A 25,336-nucleotide genomic window follows, 5' to 3' on the forward strand; every position below is an offset into this window, starting at 1 on the left:
GAGTTAGACTTGTCTACTTTTCTAAAAGGATTCCAAGATGTGTTCATCGATGATATCCCTATGGACCTACCTTCAAAACGAGGGGATGATGACCATCGTATTGAGCTCCTTCCAGGAAGCTCACCGCCTAACAAACCTCCTTATCGAGTCTCACAAGCTCAACAAGAGGAGATTATGAGGCAAGTATAGGAATTGGTAGACAAAGGGATGGTGAGGCCTAGTTCCTCTCCCTTTTGTTCTCCAGTCCTTTTAGTGCAAAAGAAAGATGGTACATACCGTATGTGTGTGGACTATCGAGCACTAAACCATATCACTATCAAAAACAGATTTCCCGTGCCTCGGGTAGAAGATCTGTTTGATAAGCTACAAGGCTCTACCTACTTCAGTAGGATTGACCTTAAGAGTGGCTATCATCAAAGAAGGATAGTGGATGAAGATATCCTAAAGACCGCGTTTCGCACAACATTTGGTCTTTATGAATATCTAGTCATGCCTTTTGGCTTGACTAATGCACCAGCTACTTTCAATCGTCTCATGGAGAAAATTTTTAGACCATATCGTAAATTCACTAGAGTGTTCTTTGATGATATCATCATCTACTCCAAATCTTTGGAGGAACATAAGCAACATCTCCAAGTGATTTTTCAAGCCTTGAGGGAAAACAAACTTTTTCTCAACCAAAAGAAAAGTGAATTCTTCCTTCAAGAGATTCAATATCTAGGTCATATTATCTCTCACGATGGAATTCGTATGGATCCATCAAAGTTAGAGGTAAGAAGCTTTATTGGTATGTGTGCATACTATAGACGCTTCATAGCAAAATTCTCTCAAGTAGCAGGACCACTTCACGACTTAACAAAGAAGAACGTTAAGTTTGTATGGACTGCTAAGGAGCAAAATGCTTTTGAAAAACTCAAAGAGAAGCTTACTTCCCAACCAGTCCTCGTGCTTCCGGATCTCTCAAAGCCATTTGAGGTCCAATGTGATGCGTGTGGTGATTGCCTTGGAGCGGTTTTGCTTCAAGAAGGGCATGCCATAGCATATGAGAGCCGAAGGCTCAATAGTGATGAACGAGTCTTGGGCATTTATGAGCAAGAGCTTTTAGCTGTTCTACATGCCCTAGATACATGGAAGCACTACCTATTGGGGACTCCATTTATCCTACGAACCAACCACCAAAGTCTCAAGTATTTCATGACGCAAACCAAACTTTCCGACAAACAAATGAGGTGGGCAAATTTTCTTTCGCAATTTAATTTCCATATTGCTCACATAGCTGGTAAGCACAATCAAGTTGTCGATGCACTTTCACGACGACCAAAAGTTAATGCGGTGTCTATAGCTACTCACAATGATCTATCCTCTATGATAGATGAGTATGCTACTGACCCTGACTTTAGAGACATAATGTCAGCCCTTGCTTTGGGGAAGAAAGAGGAACCATTCACCTTGCAGGATGGTTATCTTCTCCACGGCAATAGTCTATGTGTTACCCATTCCCTTCGTGAGAAGGTTATGTATGAATCCCTTGCTCCTCCATATGCAGGGCATAGAGGTATTCAACCTACTCTCCGAGGAGTAGAGACGTATTTCTATTGGCCTGCCATGAAAGTGGACATACAAGAGTATGTTTCAAAATGTGTAGTATGCCAAAAGACCAAGTATGATAGAGGGAAGCAACCTGGATTACTCCAGCCATTGCCTATTCCAAATTCACCATGGGAGAGTATATCCATGGATTTCATCTTTGGATTACCCAAGTCTATCCATGGGAATACAGGAATATGGACAATAGTCGACAGGTTTAGCAAGCAAGCTCATTTTATTCCTGTCAAAAAGACTATTAAGGCACATCAAATGGCAACTCTCTTCATATCTCAGATTTTCAAACACCATGGATTACCCACATCCATCGTGTCAGATAGAGATCCTAGAATGACCAGTAATTTCTGGAAAGGTCTCTTTGAAAATCTAGGAACAAGATTGAATTTCTCTTCGGCCTATCACCCACAAACGGATGGCCAAAGTGAGATAGCCAATCTTACGATACTCGATCTACTCAAGACTTATGTTACCGAAGTAGATCAACGCTCACAATCGGAAAAGTATTTACCTCTTGTAGAGTATGCCTACAATAATATTGTCCATACTTCTACGGGGAAAGCACCTTTCGAGATCATAGAGGGAAGACCTAAAAGTCCCTTGCTACTCAAAGTACATGGGAAGATCTTCGCCGCCGATGAGTATAGCCGTGACCTACAAGAATCTTTTCAAAAGATTAGGGAGGCTATAGCCATCTCTCAACAAAGGCAAAAAGCTGCTGCTGATAAGCACAGAAGAGCCTTAATGTTCAAAGAAAATGATTGGGTCTTACTCAAATTTCCTAAGGCGCGATTAAGGCAAATGATGGGCAAAAATCCTACGGGCCATCAAAAGTATTATGCTAAACTAGCAAAAAGATACTATGGTCCTTTCCAAATCTTGAAGGCCATTAATGAGACGGCTTATCAACTCAAGTTGCCGAACCATTGGCTTATACACAATGCCTTTCATGTAAGCCTACTTAAGCCCTACAAAGGAGAGCCACCAACTAAACCAATTATTGAAGACCCTCCCGAATTTGAAAACCAAGAAGAGGTGCTACAACCCGAAGTTGTCCTTCAGCATGAAGACAAGGTACTACGACATGGTAAGATAATCCAACGGTATCTTATTAAGTTCAAAAATTATCCTTTTGAAGATGCTAGATGGATACAAGGAGTACAACTTAAGGATAGTATGAACCTTGTCAATGCTTACAATGCTACATTAGAGTAAGCAAATGTACAAATTTCTTTTAAATGACTCATGTTTTTTATATGACTAGTCCTCTTTTTAATTGTGCACAAATTTAACTAGTATGCATGCTTAGAATCATGTTTGTGATGACGACGTCTCTCAAACACCAAGTAGAATTTGTCACTCTACTTTGGGAGAATGAAATGGACTAAAGAGCAGACATGCTTGCGGCAGCTATGTCTCCCAAGCACCAAATGGATTAGTCATCCATCTTGGAAAGATGTCGTAGGGTAAAAAAGGGATCCTCTACCCGCTAAGTACGATTGACTAATAACTAAGGCTTTATCTCTTCTACCTCATAGTCGAGGACGACTATGATTTCAAGAGAGAGGTAATGTCATAAAATCTAATATCTAACCAACCCAAATGATTTTCTCATATTAAATTGATCACTTAATGTGGGAGAATAAACGGGAACAAGTGTTAAGATATAGATATGTGCTTCTAGATCTATCTCAACACGGGGCCAATAGTAAAGGGGCCCAAACGGGAGATGGTCTATCAAGAGCAAGGCTAACCAATGGAGCATAAGACCTTAGGGTTAGATTCATTGAAGACCTCCAATAATGTGTGTAAAAGTCCTTTGACCTTAGGTAAGCTAGGGCTGAGCTTGAGGTGGGAACCCGGCCCAAGCTCAAGGTGCTTGTCGTGATTGAGGTGCTTGTCCTGCTTGAGGTGCTTGTCATGCTTGAGGTGCTTGATTAAGATGCTTGAGGTGCTTGACTGGCTCCATGCTTGAGGTGCTTGACTTGGTGCATGATTAAGGTGCTTGAGGTGCCTTGAGAAGCTTGCTTGAGATGCTTGTGGGAACACCCCCTACTTCAAGTGCTTTGTCATGCTTGATGACTAAGGTGCTTGAGCTCCTAAAGTCAAAAGCATCCCTACAAGAGGGGGGGCGAGACCTTTTCCTAGGGATTAGAGAGAGAGAACACACACTCACTCACAAGGGAAGCCCCAGCTTGAAGAGGCAGCAAGGACACATGTCAGGTCCCTACACATGTTACCTTCATGTGTTGCTTGAAGCCTATTGGCTAGGCTTCAAAGGGGTCCAATGATAAATTACTTGAAATATCTAATTGATTTTGCATTTATCAAGTCCTCTCTCTCAAAGGGTAAAGGGGGACACTTGTCCCAAGGCTACCCATGTTGCTTGTAATGGCTCCTGCTTGTGATTGGCTAGGCCTGGAGGGGTCCAATGAGCTTCAAGCATGAGCTACAAGGGGGGGTCGACCCAAGCAAGCTAGGGGGGTGCTTAGGGGGTATACTCACCCACACACACTCACAAGCACTCTCATTGTGTACTATGAAAAGTGCAAGAGCTCCCTCTCCTTCTCCAAGCAAGTAGAGGTTGAGAGCCTACACCAACACTCTTGGCTATGGAGTGCAAATCCAACCAAGAGCCATGCTTCAATGCTTAAGCTTGCCATCTCCTTCTTCTTCATTACTATCCTATTATGTATGCTAGCAACAAGAGTATGATAAGTGAGGAACTAATTCTTTCTCCTAAGAAATGTTTCTTCTTCCTCTTCTCTACCCTCATTCCCTGCTAGCTCTCTCCACCTTCGAAGGTGTTTGAGGTCTTGGGACTGAGGCTTGGGATAGTTAAAGCTTTCTTCAAGTTTATGTTATGTTTGTGATGCATGAAGCCTTCCATCTTCATGGCATCACCTAGGTCACAAGGAACACAAAGACTGTATTGTAACAAGTCTCTCTTTATTGGAGAAATCATAATACAAATGCCTATTGGAGGGGAGACCGGCTCCACATAAATCCGGTCCTCAACTGTTGTCATGTTCTCTAAACTCTCTCTCTTGCAAAAGTATTGTCTATGCCAAGTTAACTAATTGCTATGATTATGTTGCTATCTTCAATTATGTCAACCCGCTATGCTCACAAAATCATTTCTTGAAAGTACTCTCATTAAATTCCGCTACTCTCACATATTAAGGCAAATTCCATTACATTATAATTGTGGAGAGTTGGGTCACATCAGCCCGCAATGTGATAAGCCACCAAGAATGGGGGGAGACATGTATCCATTGCCAAGACAGATGCTAACTAGGTCAAATGATTATGGCATCGAAATTAAGGGAGACGAAGGAACCAGTGGACTGACCCAGGAGGAAAAGGAAAAGACAAAAGTGCTAAGTGTAGTCACCTTGGAGAAGGCATCAAAGCTAGAGGATACATTAGTGATGCCTATTAGGAAAAGGACCACAGAGGATAAGGAAGGAAGAAGTGCCCTAGGTCCTAGTAAGAAGAAAGGAAAGAGCCATGAAGGCGAGGATGTCAAGGCCAAGAGGAAAAGGAGAGCTTGTCGAAAGTTTCATGTTTCAGATTTTCCACTAGGGGATGGGCAATTAAGCTATGACTTGAAGGAGGATTTGACGAGCAGGAAGGCAGATGTTACTTTTGGGTAGCTTATAGAGATGGTGCCTAAGCTAAAGCGACAGTGGAAGAGGATGGTTAACCCAATGGAGGAAGAGCCAGAGAGAGGTTCAATAAAGGTGTTGGCAATGGATGAGCTACCAGACATTTGTCCAATAGTAGATGTGTCGCATAAAAGGAAAAATTTGGGACAAGGTTATGTGCATGGCGGAGCCCAAATATGTGTCATAACACACTCATGCGTTGAGAAGATGGGTCTCAGAGTGGCTGGGGTGTCAGGTTTTCGGATCAGATTGGCAAACTATCAAAAAGTAAAATGCTTGGGTGTTGTAAAGAGCTTAGAAGTGGAGGCATATGATGCAAAGGCAGTGGTTGATTTTCATGTGATTCCAGCAGGGTTGGGAGCATATCCTATTATACTGGGCAGACCATGGTTACGTGCAGTGGGAGCTGTTCAAGATTGGCGACATGGTACGATTAGCCTCTATGGAAAGAAAGGTACCAAGAAGCTTTATAATATGGACACAAGGAAACGATTAGAGGAGCTTTATGAAGATGAGGATGAGTCTAGTGATGAATTCTCTTCCACGGTGACAGATGAGGATAGTGATAGCACTACCAGCAGCGATGAGGATGTTGATGTTGCATTTCTTTTGATGGACAAAGAAATCCAAGAGTTTGGTTTAGTTGCATTTGAGAATGAGGTTGAAGATGAAAGTGAAGGGCCTTATGAAGTGATTGAAGGGCTGATGCAAACCAAGGTTGATTCAAGAAGGAATTGATGACACAAATGATCAGTGGAGACCTCTCAGCTATGGAGAAGGATATATATATGCACATGCTGGGTAGTTTTCCTGATTTTTTCATTACTTTATATGAAGAGATCAGAGGGTTCAAGGGCGAAGAGATGCATATAGAGCTGAAAGAAGGTGCTAAGCCAGTGCGGCAAAGGCTAAGAAGGATGGGTTAAGAGCAAATGGAAGCCTTGCGAGAAGAGGTGGACAAGTTGTTCAAGGCAGGGTTCATAGTCCCTGTGCAGTCCACAGAATGGGTGAGTCCAGTTGTAGTCTGTCCAAAGAAGGATGGGAAGTGGAGAATTTGTGTAGATTTTAAACCCTTAAACACAGTCACTAAGAAGAACCCATATCCTCTTCCATTCATCGGTCAGATCTTGGATTCAGTGGCAGGTTATGAGAGGTATAGTGTGTGTGATGGTTTTTCAGGGTATTTTCAATTGAGGATTGCTCTTAAAGACCGCACAAAGACCACTTTTATTATGCCATGGGGCTGCTATTGCTACACATTATTGCCATTTGGGTTGTCAAATGGACCTTCCTTCTATCAAGAGAGAGCAAATTGGGTGTTGGAACCATTCATTGGTAGTTGTGTTAAAGCTTTTATGGATGAATTCTGTGTTTATAGCAGTAGGGCTGAACACCATGAGAAGCTGCAGATGGTATTGGCTCGATATGATGAATGTGGAGGACAACTAAATCCAAAGAAATGTCATTTAGCACAGCCAAGGGTGAATTTATTGGGCCATATGGTGTCAGAAAATGGCATTGAGGCTAATCCAGAAAAGGTTAAGTCTATTATTCTTCTTCCATCACCTACGAGTACGAAGCAATTGACAACTTTTATACACAAAGTGAAGTACATGGCACGGTTTATTCCATTGTCTTCGCAGCTTCTTTATCCATTACAGCAAGTGGCAAAGCATGATCCATTGCAATGGGATGACAAGTGTGAAGAAGTGTTTCAAGAGGTGAAAGAGGTGTTAGGGGGGTTGTCAGCCATGCAGGCTCCTGATTGGGAGAAAGTGTTTTATGTAAATCCATCAGTAGGGGATGATTCCATTGGAGCCATGCTATTGCAAAAGGGGAAGGGCAGCCATTATATGAGGCTAGTGTATTCTGCAAGCCGAGTGAAGTTGGTAGCGGAGAGAAAGTTCTTGGAAGTAGAGCTAGTGATGGCCAGTGAAATATTTGCTTGTCGACGATTTCGTCATTACTTGCTACCACGGCCTTTTGTTTTCTTGACGAGTTATGCCTTTTTGCCACAGTTAATTAATGGTACTAACATGTCAAATGTGGTGAAGAAATGGGTAATTGAGCTGCAAGAGTTTGAGTTCTCTTTTCTAGTGGAAGATAGTACAAGGGCTACCCTAGCTGATTTGTTGACCTACAAGGAGAATCCCCTTATTGTTGAGGAAGAGGTGGTGAGAAAGGTAGTTGAAGAAGTGCCACAGATCAGCAATGCACATGTGTTGTTCTTTGATGGTTCATACAGAAAGAGCCATGATGCAGCTTCAGGGGGTATAGCACTTTATGATCCAGAGGGGAAGCTAGTATGCAAGAGAGGGTTCAAATTGGATGTTCATAGTAACAATGAGACTGAATATGCTACTCTAGAAGCCGGATTACACATTTGTTTGAAGCATGGGGTTCGAAGGTTGAGCATAAAAGGTGATGCCTTGTTAGTGGTGAAGCAAGTGTTGGGTGTGTGGAAGAGCAAGAACACCTCATTGAAGGAAATGTGCTTCAGAATTAAAGGCCTGTTAAAAAAGTTTGAAGCATGGAGCATCAGACACATTGAACGTGCTCTAAATGGAGAGGCACATGAAGCAGCTCAAGGCATGATTGGGGAGCTATTTGTGTTGAGGACCACTTTACCTCTTTATCATGGCCGGAAAAGTTTGGCTCAAGAAGAGGAGTTTTTGCTAACAGGAATCATTCCAAAGGAGATTCAGAAGTCTAAGAAGTATGGTTTTGTGCGTAGACCATACAAGTACAAATTGATTGGTGATGTCTTATACATGAAAGGGGCTGATCTCGTGTTGAGACGTGTACCTTGGCGGGAGGAGCTTTATAGAGTGTTGGAAGAGAATCATGAAGGCGCATGTGGTGGCCATTTTTCTCTAAAGATCACCTTGCATAAGATTTTGCAAGAGGGGTATGTATGGCCTAGTTTGCACAAGGATGTTCACCATTGGTGTAGGTCTTGCAATAGGTGTCAAGCATTTGGAAAGAGAGTGTTGAATCCAGAGCTACGAAAAACCATTATGGCGTTTGATGTGTTTGAAAAGTGGGGGATTGATGCAATAGGCCTGTTACCTATCACAAGCGGGGGCAAAAGCTATATCTCGACGGCAGTGGACTATCTCTCTAGATGGGCAGAGGCTATAGCAATAAAACAGATCACTGCAAAGGATGTGGCAAAATTTGTGTATGCTAAAATATGTTGCAAGTTTGGGGTGCCATTAGAGCTACTTTCAGATAAGGGGCCAGGATTTAGAGCTAAACTGCTAGACTTCTTATGCACAAAGATGAAGATTAGGCACCAGCATACCACTCCTTATTACCCGCAATGTAATGGCTTAAATGAAAGATTCAATGGTGAGTTGGTACAAATTCTTTCTAAAGTGACAGAGCACCAAGGAAAGAATTGGGATTTGGAATTGCCTAGTGCATTATGGGCTTACCGTACTTCGGTGAAGACAGGTACAGGGTTTACTCCATTTCATTTGGTATATGGAAAGGAAGCACTATTGCCTGTGGAGGTAGAGTTGCCTGCGGTCAAGATGTTAGAGAAGTTGCTTGGGCCGCCTAGTGATGCATTCAAAGAGAGGCTCTTGCAGTTACAAGAGGTTCAGTTGGATAGGATGAGCGCATTGGAGCATTATGGGCAGATGTAGGATAAGGCTTTGGCAAAGATAAATGAAAAGGTCAAAAGTAAGGGTATCAAGAAACATGACTTGGTTTTGCGCTACAACAGTAAGCTGGACAACACCTTCCAAAAGAAGTTTCAAATTAAGTGGGAAGGCCCTTTCAAGGTAGTGGAGTGTTTTCCAAATGGCACATATCAGCTGGCTAACCTGGATGGTGTTCTACATAAGTCAAGGGTAAATGGATTGCGTCTTAAATTGTATCATGCTAGATTGATGATGGTGGAGCAAGATGAGCTGTCTGTGGATAAAGAAGTGTTTGTGAGGGATGAGGAGACCTGTGATGCGGAGAGTCTCATATCTCTCTTTGTTGTTGTTGATCATGAATGATCTAGCAGGCTAGGGGATGGGCAAATTATGTCAAGAGTTTTTCGGAGCAAGGGATTGCGCATATGTACATATACATGCATGGTGCATCAAATAAAGAATTGCCCATTTTTCAGAGCCAGGTGGTTACGTGGGGCCCACATGTGTACAGGTAGGACAGGGTGTACATAGTGCATCGATTTTCACTATTACCAGTATTAACTGTGTTTTTTCTACAATAAGGAGGAGTTGGTAGCATGTAAAACTTCTCGAGGAAGCTATCCGCGGGCCGACGACATGAGGTAAGCAGGTGTGTCAGATGGCATCTAGTGGCGTCAGGAGGGCGAACGGGGTCAATATTTGCATGCGGATAAGGACGAACACAACGTGGGTGTTTTCTTGTGAGAGTTATGCAGAAAGGTCATCATTAGGACCACTTTTTAGGGCCAATTCATGTGGTTGCGAGACACATTATTGAAAAGAAATGAGTGCCAGGTGTGCGGATGATGCAAAAAGGTGACAACTATGCACTGCGAGGTCAGTTTTTGGCCTGTTCGGGGTCCGTTTGAGGTCATCTAAAAGGCCAAGGGTGCCCAAGTAATAAAGCTAAGTGTGGGAACTGAAAAAATAGAGAGAAGACCAGAAAAAATGTGGAGAAGAGAGGAGGAACAGCCGCAAGTGTGTTTTTGGAGTTTTTGGAGCCTGTTTTTGCTATAAACTTCTCATCCGAGGTCGGATTTGAGCACTTTGACATTGTAGACTGGGGTTTTGGGCCATTCCGAACGCGATGGCGCTGTCCATTTTGACAAATTCCTCATAGATTTTCTACTGTTTTTCTTTGTAATCTTTTCCGGTGAGTGAAACCTCTGCGTAACTTTGTGGTTGTATCTGGTGTATTTCCTCAATACTGTGTAAACTATTTTCCCCATTGGTGTTGGGCTGAGCTTCATTGAGTCTAAACAACAGCAATTTGCCTCCTTTGAGTTGAATTGAGAGTGTGTGTGTGTGTGTGAGTGTGTATGTGTGAGTGTTTAGTGGGAAAGTGGGAAATCTCTCTCTTCTCACTCCGTCTGTGTGTTTCCTGTCTCGGCCAGGCTGGTTGTGTAAGCCGAGTGGTGCCCCATAATGTGTATGTGTATCATTCCAAGAGTGTGTGTCGGGTTGTTATAGAGGCGTTGTGTGTGTTTTCCTCCCGCTCACAACGTCCATAGCATAGCTCTCAAGCATCAACATAAAATTATCGATACAGGGGAAGTATGTCCTTCTACACAGCTCTACAGTCATCACGCCCATTCACCATGCAAATCATATCGGAATCGTACGAAACTTGAAGGAAAGCTACAGGGGACTATCAGGAACATATCCTATCACTGTCACAGCATTCTGGAGAGGTACAAATATCGCGATCGTTTGTCCCACAGTATGCACAAACAGTAAACGGATGATCCTAAAGGGTCGTTTTTGGGTCCCTAAAGCCTCTCCTAGGGTCAAAACAACATAAAATACGTATATAAACACTCAAAACAACAATTTAAGGCCTAAACGGATGCGTTTGAAACCTTCACCGAATCTTGAATGCTTACACTTGAATGAAAGAGCAGAGTAAGAGGAACACAATGCAAGAATCAAAACTGAATTTGGATTACTGTAGCCACAGAAGCGATGATTACAAGTTTGAGCAAAGAGGCAGCTCTCTGTGCATAACGCAATAGTCACTTATCTTAAAAAATAATCCCCTTTTCCCACTAACCTTAGTGTATTATATACATAGGGCTTTCTTAAGTGGTCGGTGGCCAACTTCTCTTGAACCTTTACATACATCATTGGAAAAATTACATCTTTGACTTAGACTTGACATAGACGACTGTCATTAGGCTTTTATAGGGTTTGATGTATTAAACATCGGAAAAATAATGTGACCACATCAAAACTTTGGTCGGCTGACCCAACGGGCGCCTTGACTGGGTGGGCACTTGTATGTTGTTATCACCTCCAAACTAATATGAAAGTATGTTGTAGAGACTTAAAAGGAAGATATTCCACCTGCCTACGACATGTCAAAATTAGAGCTCTGGCATAAATTGTGGGAGGAATAAAAGGTAAAGATGAAGCTTGTAAAATCGCAGGACCAAGCAACCTTACCCAAGAGATTCAAGATGGCCCAAGATGTGCCAGCAGTGTTGGGAGGTCGATCCGATGCCAGCGGCACCGGCTCAATCATGCGCACGGCTTTGAATTCCAAGTGCACTCACCTTGTCGGCATCGCTCAGGAAGCCTTGGTAGAAGGTATGAGGGTTGGAGTAGGCTCCTTTGGTGTGTGCACATTGTACACCATCAAAGGCATCTCGTTTTTTCTAGACCACATTACATATGTGGGAAAATGTACAAGGGAGGGAGTGAAGCGAAATTTGACAGCTTTCAAAGAAATCAAGGAATGCAAACGCTTCACCCCTCCATTGTAAGGTGCATTGACTTTAGTACCGAAGCTCCTTGGATCACAATATTCCCATACTACAATGGGGGTATTGTGGGCGACATGATGTGTCTCTTACCATTCGCTCACGGATTGTTCAAATGACACATACACAGGCTACAATACGATGGATTTCATTGCCTGCACCAAATCTTCCTGTACAAGATATAGACACGATGTAGATCAAAGCAGTGATTGAGCAGATGCCAGCAATTTGTGACGCCTTAATCCATGGTGTTGCGGCTTCCCACTCGACCGGGATAGTGCACAGTGACCTGCACTCGTTCAACATAATGTTGGAATTTACTCGCACAAATAAACCTCGCGTCGGCATCATTGATTGGGGGATGATGCTCAGAACGCCAACTAAGCGTGTAGTAATTAATTATCTGCATCCAAGTGCACAGTCAGACTTTACAGTTTTGGAGACACAAAGAGGAAGGGATGCAGAGATGGCTATGCGATCATGGATTTCTCCAGAACTATACGATCCATGGTGCACATATGCATACATAAAATCAAGCGACATTTATGCATTGGGCTATCTATTCGACATGATGACAGATTTTTGGAGTGCAGCTAGAAAAGTTTATTTTCTAGAAAAAGTTTTTCACCACCCGAACGAAGATGTTATGAGGGCTATTCAGATTAAAGTAGATTATTCGATGAATTTAAAAGAGTGGGAACAAAGAAGAAATGCATCTGACGTGTTTATATTTTTCAAAGAACATTTATAGACAGACCCTAATCCTGTCCAACATCCCCTTGTTGAACTTGCAACATCATTTTATCCGATCTAAACATTTTTATGATATACATCTGTCTTGTCAAGGGTATTCTTTTTTTTATTGAAGTGTATTATCTGGTTTGAAGTGATTCACCTCCTTGAGTCAATTATCTTTAGTCATTTCAAATTTGTTGTGTTGAGCGTCGGTATTTCAAATTTACCTTTGGTTCAATTAGTCGCATTCGTTGTGGTTTGATTTAGTGGATTCTGACGTCTTATGTAGTGGACGAGAAGTTTCTATCTTGTGCATTTGTGAGACTGTTGAATCATGAGAATATATATTTTCCAATGATATTGAATATTTGTCTATCTATCGATTGTAGCTCCAAGAGAAAATGGCCGATGAAGAACAAGATATTGGCATCCAATCAGTACCCGATGATCAACAACAAGCGGCTCTTAATGCATTTCAGTGCATGAAGTCTCTAGCACGCGGTATGTCGGCACAGCAAGTGATGCGCACTGCTCGATGACTCTCAAAACGGGCAAATCCAAACCACATGCAATGAAAAGAGATCAATAAAGAAGTGATGAAGGAAATGGTCAAAACAATATGGCCATGTGAGGATGCAAAGATCAAGAAAGGAAGGTGGAAGGTTTCAAAGTGCAACCATGATACGATCAAAGAAAACGTTGAGAGAATTTACTTAAAATTTTATGGCCATCCCATGCACAATGCAGATTGTGCGTTATATTTTGCAAAAATTTTATATGTTCACTTTGTGCAATAGCGACCAGTAGACTTTGCATCAAAGAAGAGAACTATTGCTACTCATGATATAAGGGAGAGTTGTGTCACTTTCACCCAAGATGAGCTGGCATTGATAGTGGAAGGCGCCGACCTACAGTTAAAGAGAGAGAAGGAAATTTACATGACACAATTGGCGGAGAAAGATACAAAAATAACATGGCTTTCTATAGCCACCTATACACCCCAACCCTCACAGGTTCAGATGGAGAAAAGCATTCACCACTTAATCCATGACATTCAAAATTTGACACAGCGAGTGAATCCAACACCTATACAAGGGACACACATCATCCACCTTGTCCTGCATCCAGATCTGGTCCCCTTGTCTACTTCAGATGCATCCTCATCTTCCCAATGTCCAGTTTGCAACAAGAATTTTGATGGGTTGAGTGGATATTATACATTGACATGTGGTCATTATTATCACTTCGTTTGTCTTATTTATTTAATACAAAATAGTAGCCGATGCGCAATCTGTTCACAAGATATTTCACAATATTATGTTTGGCATGGCAAATGAGTATAAATTCAAGCAAGCTCGCCAAGATACCCCTAGCACAATTAGAAATCTATTTGGTGTGAATAAGATGCTGCTTCAGAGCAACACAATTGAGATCGACAAACTATGTATAATCGTGAATATGAAGCATTGTATATGATCAAAACACATTTGAATACAAGGTCTTTTACAATGATTTTGGACACGATCTTCATTCTACTCTCAAGCTATATTGAATCTGTAAAGTTGTTATCTAGTTATAAGTCTAAATGTTGTGGTTCTCCTTGTAGTTCAACCTCCACATATATTATTAAATTCTCTTCTATTTTGTCTATACTAGTGCATTGAGATACAGCAACATTGAACTCTTCTTCGTCTTCATTTTGACAATCATACAACCAGGTTGGTATTTTATCCTTGTGCACTTTCGATGTGATTCAATATCTTTTCGTTGCCGAACATATACACTAATTTTCCACTCTGTTTGCTAATAGTCTATTGTGAATAGTGTTGTGAACATACTTGTACATACTCCAATTTCTCTCTGAACTTGAGTTTGCTGCACATTGTGCCAGTACTTTCTAAAAGGATGCATGGAATTTTACCAAGTCACTAGAGAAGCTCTATATCTAGTTGACAATTGTAAGGCCTACGGAAAGGTGACTAAAGATACAGGCAACACGACTAGTAGTGCCTCATCTCCAAAGAGCGAATCAACAACAAAGAGAGATGTTCAAAATCCTTGGGAATCAATCATTGATCAAGTTGTCGAGAGGTGATTAGGAGAATAAACCAAGGCTACAAAAAAAACCTAAATGTGTGACAACCTCAACTGAGGAGATGCAATATTTGTGGAGGGGATCACCCCACTCCAATGTCCATGGTGTAACACTCAACCAAAACCGCAACAAATGCTAGGGCAACAAGAACCACTTCTAAACGATGGTAGATTAGTAGTCAAATACACTCAAACAACGTATGTGCCAGAGCCCGTGAAAAATCGGTACTCCATGGATACAAATGTGCTCATGTTCATAACCAATCAAGAGTATGGTTCAAAGAACATTCTTACCAGGAAAGAACAACCATTGGCAGGATCACTGGCTATGAAACAAGAAGGTTTGTGCTATGAGTGTGGACATGACCATTGGGCACGAAGTTGACCAAACAAGGGTCCACAAATAGAAATATTTGTATTTTGTTCTGGTTGTGGGAGAGACCATCTACGCCAACACTGTGCAAAGAATATAGAGTATAAAGGAAAAGCAACAATTAATTTTGTAGGCGTGATGCCTTCTTCAAGAAGATCTGAGGTAGAATCCACAATTCCTATAAAGATGATGACTTGAGCTCAAGCTCAAGAAGCTACTAAAAACAAACCAGCCAAGGAATCCACATTGCCTATTCAAACAGAAAGCAAGAACATATTGATGAGAACAAGAAGAAAATCATGGAAATCAAAACGGGATAAAATGAAAGCGAAGAAGCTACAAGAGAAAGCTGCTTTGGAAACTGAATTGAATCAAACAAAAGAAAAACTTAGACAAGAGAGAGAAAGCAAGAAAAACACAAAGGGACCTAAAGAGTCAAAGAATAACTTGGGAGGTTCAGTCTTGGTCGACAAAGTCTTTGAACCTTTAGATGCAATTTTGAAGGCCTATATGAAGCTAGGCTAAAACCCAATCAAATCCAAGAGGATAGATGGCTGACATATCCTCATCCAAGGTATGAAAAACAGAGGTTGCAAATATGCAAGGAGATCATCCAGGCGGCCCAAGCTCTTATGGAATTACATGTTCTAGATGCTCCAAAAAGAGTAGTGCTAATCTGCAAAAAATCCAGGAATTGGAAAGTCATGGTGTTGCAAACAGAGAGGATTAGCCAGGAGTTGACACACCTTTACATACAAGGGAAGTAGCCAATACCATAGATGGGATGGGCTCATAGTTAGTGATGCTTATTCCAGAGGTAGAAGAACCATGGCCACTATCCTTATGGGAATCAAACAGAAACCAAAAAGATGGTAGTGCTACTTTACAGTCAGTACTTATCCCTGAGATAAACATGGATCATGAATTTTTCCCAGGGGATATAAGATCTTTATATGGGGATCCCGAGTCTATTACATCTAAAGAAAGCAAACCACACTCTCTACAGACTTTTCCATCTTCCATAGGAGAACTTGGAACAAAAAATGGTAGCTTCTCACTGGAAAGCCACACCAAAAATGGTGGATACCAAGAGCTTGCACAAATTGATGTCTTCTCCTACACAATGCACACTTTATCTCTCAAAGCTACTAAAAACTAGACCGCACATATGGGACCAAAAGGGCAACAACCTGGAAAAGATGGGGTTGAAAATCCCTTCACATGACCAACTTGCGGAAAAAAACATGGATGAAACTTTTCCAGTACCAGTAAATAAGGTGGGTGGCGCCCGTGAAGGATAAGAAGGAAACACCACCTTACCACTTGAGTACAAAGATGCAAAGATGGTTGCTATATTAGATAGTGGGGTAGGGATTTCCATTACAACCAAAGAAATATGCAAAAAATGGGGAAGCCTGCTCTTACAAAAACTCAATTCAAACTGCAATTAGCGGATGGATACATGGAGAAACCAATAGGAATATTAGAACAAATCATTGTATCCTCGTGTGGCATAGAGTATGAGCACACCTTTCCCATAATGAATTTTGACAAGAGTAGCAACTTTGACTTCATATTGGGAGCAGACCATTCATTTGTCAGCTCAAAATGGTACAAGACTAGGGCTATAACTATATCTACTTGAGAAACAAAGAGGTCATTACAAAGATTAGTGTCAAAGATCATAGTTATAGAGATGTAGAGAAAACCCTAGGGGAAGAATTACACTCCGCAACCGAACAAGAAACCAAGGTACTTGCTTGATTGCAAAGCAAAGCACATATTTGTATGTGTCGAGCATCAGAATGCAAGAGTCTTAGAAAGAAATATCGCATCCTAGAGCGTTCAGTAGAAGATGAAACTTTTTAGGAACCATTCCTAGAGGAGTTATTTGAACCCTTTGGATGGGATCAAATACTGGCGACTCTTGATGTTTGTGTAAATGACATAACCAATACCAAATTTTGCAATGAAGATGGCTATGATATAACTCCATTATTTACAATAAAGGTGTTGAAGAAAGCTAACGAGGTTTGTGAGTGTGAAAGCAGAAAAGGTGAGACAGATAGCTACATCATGGAGCATGATACCAAAATGCAAATGAAGGAAGCAGAGCAACCACAAGAATATGTCATCATTGACATACCAGAAGAATCAACAGTCTGTTTCAAAGAAGCCAACTACAGAAAAATTGCAAATGAAAGAAGATGAAGGAGCAAAGTTTCCAGGTTCAACGTCAAATGTTCAGCAAATGCAAGATCAAGACAATAATAGGGATAAAGAAGAAGATCGACTATCTCCTATGACAATCAAATTCAGCATATGCAAAGAAACAGGACTCAAAACCACATGTTTAGTAGTAATAGATCCAAAATCAACAAAGAATCTGATGTCTTATGGAACATGGAAAATGATGGGAAAGCCGCCAATCAATGAGCTAGAGGACATGGTGTACACAAGTTCTAAAAAGGCAATTCCTAGCTTTGGCATGGCAAAAGCCGTACTCAAGTGGAGTACTCGGGAGTACAAGGATACTTTCCACATAATTGAATCCCATCATATCAAAGAGAGTCTGATCTTGACAAAAAGCTAGAGGAACATCTTCTTTTGACAACAATCAAAAGCTTCAACAACGATAACGGTAAGACTCCATGAAGCTTCTCAAATCCATGCAGAGAAAAGATCACCAACCATTGCGGAAAAAGTTAAAGCAAAGGTAAACACTGAAGTATATCAAACTTGCAAGATGCTTTTACCTTCAACGAGCCTACATCAAACTTCCCATGAAGCTTCTACATCAAGCGCCACACCATCAACAATGCAATGAAAATCAAAGTAAAAAGTCTAGCAACTAATGTTTTCATCACAAAAAAGCATCCAGAAGAAGCCAAAGAATGTCAACCAAGTGTTGGTATCCAAAGAGCACATCACAAAAAAGCATCCAAAAGAAGCCAAAGAATGTCAACCAAGTGTTGGTATCCAAAGACCCAATTTGGATACATGAAGCTCAAGTTGAACCTCACCAACAAAAGATGACAAGGTGGGTAGCATCAAATGAGTCAATCAATGCTTGGGGCTACTTCCAAGAAAATGCTAATGTTTGGGTCAAAAAGCCTAAATTACAGCCTGGATCTACTCACCTCAAGAAAGAAGTTCTACAAGGAGAAAGCAGAGCAATCAATAGAAAATCAACACCTCATGTAGGAGAAGGAACAACAACAAAATGCAGAAAAAAAGATCTTCCAAACAAGCAACACGACAAATATGGGTGCCAAACCCAAACTTCAACAAAGCACTATTACACAAACAGGTGCAGCATTGAATGATTCTAGTCAAGCTACTCAAAGCACAATGACTTTATGAAGGTAACACTCAAATATGGTTACCATAAATTGTAGCTCAATATGGAACAACCAAGAGAAATCATGCAGCACAAGCTTCTACCCCAAAGCAAGCAAAGACAACCAACATCCAACAGAAGCCCATTTCAACCAAGGCTACTGCAATTTCTAGATGGATACCTTGTCATCAACTCCAAAATCAAGGCTTCTACAAAGCAGATCATCAGATATGGATACCAAAGCCTAGCATCAATCAAGCTAAAGCATAAGAGAAAATTCCAAAGACGGTCACACAAGGACAAAAAACAAGATGGGTTCCAAAATTGCTTGTGGAAACTCAAGCACAAAGAACCCACACACAGATTCAATTTGGGGGATACAACATAAACTGCATCAGTCCCTGCAAGAGCTGAAGGACTTGTTTCATAAAACAGTGTGAACATGCGACAAGCAAGTCAAGAGGATCCAAAATATGCCAACCTACTCGACAAAAAGGTGGCATCCAATGAACAAAACAATGGAAGAGGCCTAAATTTCCAGAACTTATGGAATTGGGTTTCTCGCCTTGAACAGGTAAGTCCAAGTCGCCATTAAAAATAAATGGCATAAAATTCAAATTCGGGCAGCTAAGCCACTAAATGAGCGAGGAGTTAGTCCCAAACCTTCATGTAATATTCTATGTGTTCTAAGTGTCGTAGTTATTCTGGTCCTGCTCAAGATGGAAGAGTTGAGCATAATTACATTGGAGAGGGGGAATGGGGGAACACGCCCGACACAAACACAAGGGTATCTCTATAGCTCAAGGTATCCACAACACCCCTATTCTCTCGGAAAACACCTTCAAAATCACACTTCTCACCAGTAGACCACCGTCTGCTCTTTTCCCAATCTTTATACACTCCACGAGTCCACCACGCAATGCACACCTACTACCACAATCTGTCTCCACCCTTACACACGCACACAGTTGCTCAATCTGTCTCCACCCTTACACACGCACACACACACACAGTCGCTCAATCTCACTCTCTCACACAAAACACCGTCGGTCCGGGGGGGGCACACACATCCACACTGTCGGCACCGAGGGGAAACACGAAAGTAGGAGAAAGAAAAGGGGGGAAGGGAAAATGATAGCAAAACGGGGCAACAGTGGCTTGATTACACTTCAAAAGGCATGTACAAAGGCTTGCAATGCCATCACCATGGCCATTTTTATGAGAAAATACAAAGGGATTTGACAGGCACACTCCTTTGTCAGATAGTTCCACTTTGCATGCTTCAAACGGCACAAGAGAAACCCCCTAATTTGACTAAAAAATGACTTTTATAGTGGGGGGCCTTCAACTTTGTAAACTGCCTCCTAATTGGCCCATCTCGCATCCCAAATTGACATCTTTTGGAAGGGGTAGCCACTTTGCTTTCCTCTGCTCTCTTTTGCTCTCTTTGCACTTGAGGGGGGGTGCATTAGTAACATCGCTACTACCCCTAGGCTTTTTTTTTTTTTTTCCTTTTCTCTTATTTTTTACCCTCCTTTTCTCTAACCCTCTCTAACCCCACCTCTTCTCTAACCCCTCCTTTTCACCTCTTGGATCCGGCCTTGGAGTGGCCCTTTGCTCTACCCGACCTTGGAATGGGCCCGCCTATCCTTTGTACCCTTGGGTGGCCCTTGAACACTCTATCTCTACCTCAATTCATAGCATGGTAATCATCCCCTACCCCTTGACCTGGAGCATTAGCATCCTCGCTAATGGGGGGGCTTATCCTCAAAAAACATTGGGGCATCAAAGGCCGAGCAACGCGGGAAATGTCGCCATCACTGGCTAGCCACATCATCATCCCGTCCCCACAGGCATGCGCCACGTCAGCTGGCACCTCTAGTCCTCCACAGTGAGCGCACCACCGATACAGGGCGGCGGCCGCCTACTCCCTTCAAAATGCCCGCCTGGCAAGCAGCGCGGCTACCTATAGTATCGACACAACACCACACCTGACTTTAGAGAGGCTCACACCCCAGCACAGATACCATGCTGGCTATCCTTCTTCCTCACATATGGGATCACTACATGGCCATGTGGCCTTCTTTGAGTCATTGAGCCTCAAGGAATTGAAAATTCCCAAAAAAAACGCCTTCATATACCCCCCTTTTGGGCTGCCATCCCCATGCTCCCGTTTACTGCTCCAGGGTCGGATCCCCAAGTTGCAAAGCTCAACCAAATTTAACCATATTGGCTTTGAACCGTCGTAGACCTTGTCGTCTTTAGACTTTACCGTGGCCTCGAACCAATAGCCCGAAAATTGGAAAACAAATCTGCATTCACTTGCTTGGGATTAGCCCTCAACTTTGACCCGTCATGGCCTGCTAACCGGGAATCCAATCGACACACAATCAATTCCTATCACCTCCACATGAACTGCGTCACCCTCTAGAAGTCTGTCGAGGCTCAAGAAATTCCCGATGGCACGATTCCCCATGTGGTCGTCTTGGCCCATAACTAGCCCCCGAAAAAACTTCTAATGGTGGCCATAACTTGCTATTTAGAGCTTTGATCCGCAATCCAAAAATACAAGCATGCTCCATAATTTGAGCTTTACACATGTATCCACTGATATTCACTCCGGCTATCTGTCCCCAGCTGCCCTGCTCGTCGGGGATCTGCTAAACCTTCTAAATTTGAACTGCAATATCTTGCATACTGGGGCTCCGTTTGATGAGCCGTCTGGACTAGCTTCTAGAGCACATTGAACACTACATTTTATAGCATTGACTTGGCACTTTTGGCACCTTCACCTGCTATCCCATCTAGACCATCCTTTAGCCCTTTTGGCCCAAAAAGTTGCTCTAAACATACATTCCCACTACCCTTTGGCTGCCCAGGGACTCCATACCTGCCCTAGCCTTCTCCACTGCACCTGCCTGAAACCTTTGCTTGGCATAGACCACCTTTTGGCTTGGAACAACTTTGGTTGCACCATCATTGCCCACCCCCTCGTTGAACATTTATGTTCAACCACATACAAGCCTATTGCATCAAAAAACCACACACTAAAACAAACTCTCTGCACACCACAAAACCACCTAGCATATATACAAAACTATCACCTGTAACCCGCCAATGTTTCTCAAGCGGGTTTCCCAACCCCTTGCTTTACCTGTCATCAACCGCCAGGGTCAAACACCTTGCATTGGTCTCCTCCACCCACTTATAACACCCTTGCATAGTGCCACGCCAAGGCACATAGCCAACTGCATATCCAAACCGCCAACAACATACTTCTACTATTCCATGCACCCAATGGCCTAATTCCTCCAAGAACACCAAATAGAGTGCCATTGTCCTCACCATTCTTCTCAACAAACACTCCTGACATACTTAATCCACCCTCCCAACCATGTAAAGCTAGATACTCATCTAGCAGATCCTGTACCTGCTCAACAGCCCACTGCACAACCGCTTTTATCAACATCCCTTTCAACCACCACTCACAAAGCTCCTTGGAAAGCATAGACGCCACCTTGGAATCTACATCACCTGTGATAGAGTGCACTGACTACATAGGAAGCACCTCTATCTTTGACTTTGCACTGCCCTTCTCACCTGCCATGCACTCAATTCTAGCATGGTCGATCTCTTCCTCGTCTACTGGCCCTTCACATTTGATAAGAACCACTTGCTTGTCGGCTGTAATCACCTGCTCTTCGAGTACCTCTTCTACTACTGCATCAAGCTCCACCACCATAGGAAAGGTTTCCCTATAGCTTTTCCTTGTCTACTGGCCCTTCAAGGTTGATAAGAACCACTTGCTTGTCGGCTGCAGTCACCTGCTCTTCGAGTACCTCTTCTACCGCTGCATCAAGCTCCACCACCTTAGGAAAGGTTTCCCTAGAACTCTTCCTCGTCTACTGACCCTTCAAGGTTGATAAGCACCACTTGCTTGTCGCCTGCAATCACCTACTCTTTGAGTACCTCTTCTAACGTTGCATCAAGCTCTAGCACCATACCCAAGGTTTCCCTATCCCTCCTGGCAAAATTATGCACGTGCTGCACCACCTTCACCAACATGGACATTAGCATTGCACCACACATCAACTTTATCCCCTCTTCACCAGTTGGTCTACACTGCTCCACTTGGTCTTCACTAGGCACCTCGGCTTGCACTTTATGTTTCTCCTTGCACATATTCACAGCCTCTCTACTCACATGGAAGAGATCAAACTCATCATACCTAGATTGAGACGACTCTGTCTCCCAACTCGTGTCTACATCCATAGAGCTACCAACACTAGACTCAGTCTCCTCCTTTGTTTCAAGCTCAGAAACCTCCTCTAGCTTCACCGCTTCGACCTTGTCTGCAAACCGCACTCTTTCACCTTTACCACACTTCAATGGGGCTTCTACAGTCGCATTCAAACTGTTAGTACCTCCTTTGTCCATTGTGGAACCACCTACACTTCCTCCATAATTGGAGCCACTCTAGAAATCATCTTTGGCATAGGAACCATCCTATCTCTTTGTAGCCAAAGAACCCTTGGCTCTTCTCCCCCTTGCACTTCTCTTTGCACCACCTGTGGCTTGGCTACCACCACATCACACTACCTAGGCATCACAGCGCCTGAAAAACCGTGCCTAGCTTCACGCTTCTTCAACATTTTTTTGGTATGCCCTCTCGCTAGAGCTACTGCCTCTTCATACGACATTGGGCCATCTATCTTCAACTTATCACGCACTTCCTCATGCAGGCACTTTAAGAAACTAGCATTTTTTGCAGCAGTTACCTTGATCAATTTCCCCCAAAGGGCTTCGAACTCCCACTCGAACACTTGAAAATCACCCTACAAGCTTTGCTTCAAGCCGTCCAACTTTTGCTTTACTTCATCCAGCTGCCCATCCGCTACAAATCTGCTTCAAAAAGCCGCCTCTAGGGCTTCACAATCTGCCTTTTCTTCATCACCAAGCCTACTAAACCATAGCCTTGCTTTACCACGAACCAAGAGTGGGAATACGTGTACCGCACCGTCTTTTCTCGATAGACCACTTTCCAACACAAACAATCCATAGTCTTGGAGCCAGGTTTCTGCATCTTCAACTCGAGTAAAAATGGGAAATACCGCCCAAGCCATCACTAGTAGCACCTGCTCTTCAAAGGTCACACCTTTGGCATCACCAAAATGATAGCTTTGACTTCAACGAGGAGCATTAGCACACTCCTCATTTGGGGCACCAAAAGATGGAGAGCGGGAATGGGGGAACATGCCCGGCACAAACACAAGGGCATCTCTATAGTTTAGGGTATCCACAACACCCCTATCCTCTCACAAAACACCTTCAAAAACACACCTACTCACTAGCAGACCACCGGTTTCTCTTTTCCCAATCTCTACACACTCCACGAGTCCACCACACAATGCACAACTACTGCCACAGTCTGTCTCCACCCGTACACACCACACAGCCGCTCAATCTCACTCTCTCACACAAAACACCGTCGGTCCGGGGGGCACACACATCCACACTGCAGATACCGAGGGGAAACACAAAAGCACGAGAAACAGAAGGGGGAAAGGGGAAATGACAGCAAAACGGGGCAACAGTCGGTTGGTTACACTTAAAAGGCATGTAGAAAGGCTTGCAATGTCATCACCATGGCCATTTTCATGAGAAAACACAAAGGGATTTGATAGGCACACTCCTTTGTCAGGGAGCTCCACTTTGCAGGCTTCAAACGGCACAAAAAGGGCCCCTAATTTGACTAAAAAGTGACTTTTATAGTGGAGGGCCTTCAACTTTGGAAAATGCCTCCTAATTGGCCCATCTCGCATCCCAATTTGACATCTTTTGGAAGGGGTAGCCGCTTTGCTTTCCTCTTCTCTCTTTTGCTCTCTTTGCACTTGAGGGGGGAGTGCATTAGCGACATCGCTACTGCCACTAGGCATTTTTATTTTTTTTCATTTTCTTTTATTGTTTTACTCTTTGGGGAGCCTAGCCTTGCACTGCCCCTTTGACCTACTTTTGACCTGCCTTCTCTCTCTTTCTCTTTGCTCAGACACGTCTTCTCTTATCCCTCCTTTTCACCTCTTGGATCCGGCCTTGGAGTGGCCCTTTGCTCTGCCCCACCTTGGAATGGGTCCACCTATCATTTGTACTCTTGTGCGGCCCTTGAACACTCTCTCTCTCTCCCTCATTTCATAGCATGGGAATCATCCCCTGCCCCTTGACCTTGCGCATTAGCGACCTCGCTAATGGGGGGGGCTTATCCTCAAAAAACATTGGGGCCTCAAAGGTCGGGTGCGGGAACCGTCGCCATCACTAGTTGGCCACATCATCATCCCGACCCCACAGGTGCACATCACGTCAGCTATCGCCTCTGGTCCTCCACAACGAGCGCGCAACCGGCGCAGGGCGCGGCCGCCTACTCCCTTCAAATTGCCCGCCTAACGGACAATGCCGCCTCTTACAGTATCGACACAGCCCCACATCATCTGCCATCGATGAGCTCCTTAGGAGCTCTCGCGCCACACCTGACTTTAGAGAGGCTCATGCCCCAACACATATACCCTTCCCGGTTGTCCTTGTTCCTTGCATATTGGATCACTACATAGCCATGTGGCTTTCACTAAGTCATTCAGCCTCAAGGCATTGAAAATTCCCCAAAAAAACGCCTTCATATACCCCCTTTTGGGCCCACCATCCCCATGCTCCCCTTTACTACTCCAGGGTTGGATCCCCAAGCCATAAAGCTCGACCAAAATTTCACCACGTTGGCTTTGAACCATCGTAGACACCGTCATCTTTAGAGTTCGCCGTGGCCTCGAACCAACAGTCCGAAAGTTGGAAAACACATCTGCATTCACCTGCTTTGCATTAGCCCTCTTCTTTGACCCGTCATAGCCTGCTAACTGAGAATTCGATTGACACATAGTCAATTCCTATCGGCTCCACATGAAGTGCATCACCCTCTAGAACTTTGTCGAGGCTCAAGAAATGCCCGATCGCAAGACTCCCCATGCAATCGTCTTGGCCCATAACTGGCCCCCAAAAAAAATTCTAATGGCCATAACTTGCTATCCAGAGTGCTG

This window comes from Adiantum capillus-veneris, chromosome 16, assembly GCF_014529385.1.
Source record: "Adiantum capillus-veneris isolate H3 chromosome 16, ASM1452938v2, whole genome shotgun sequence".
Classification (NCBI taxonomy): domain Eukaryota; kingdom Viridiplantae; phylum Streptophyta; class Polypodiopsida; order Polypodiales; family Pteridaceae; genus Adiantum; species Adiantum capillus-veneris.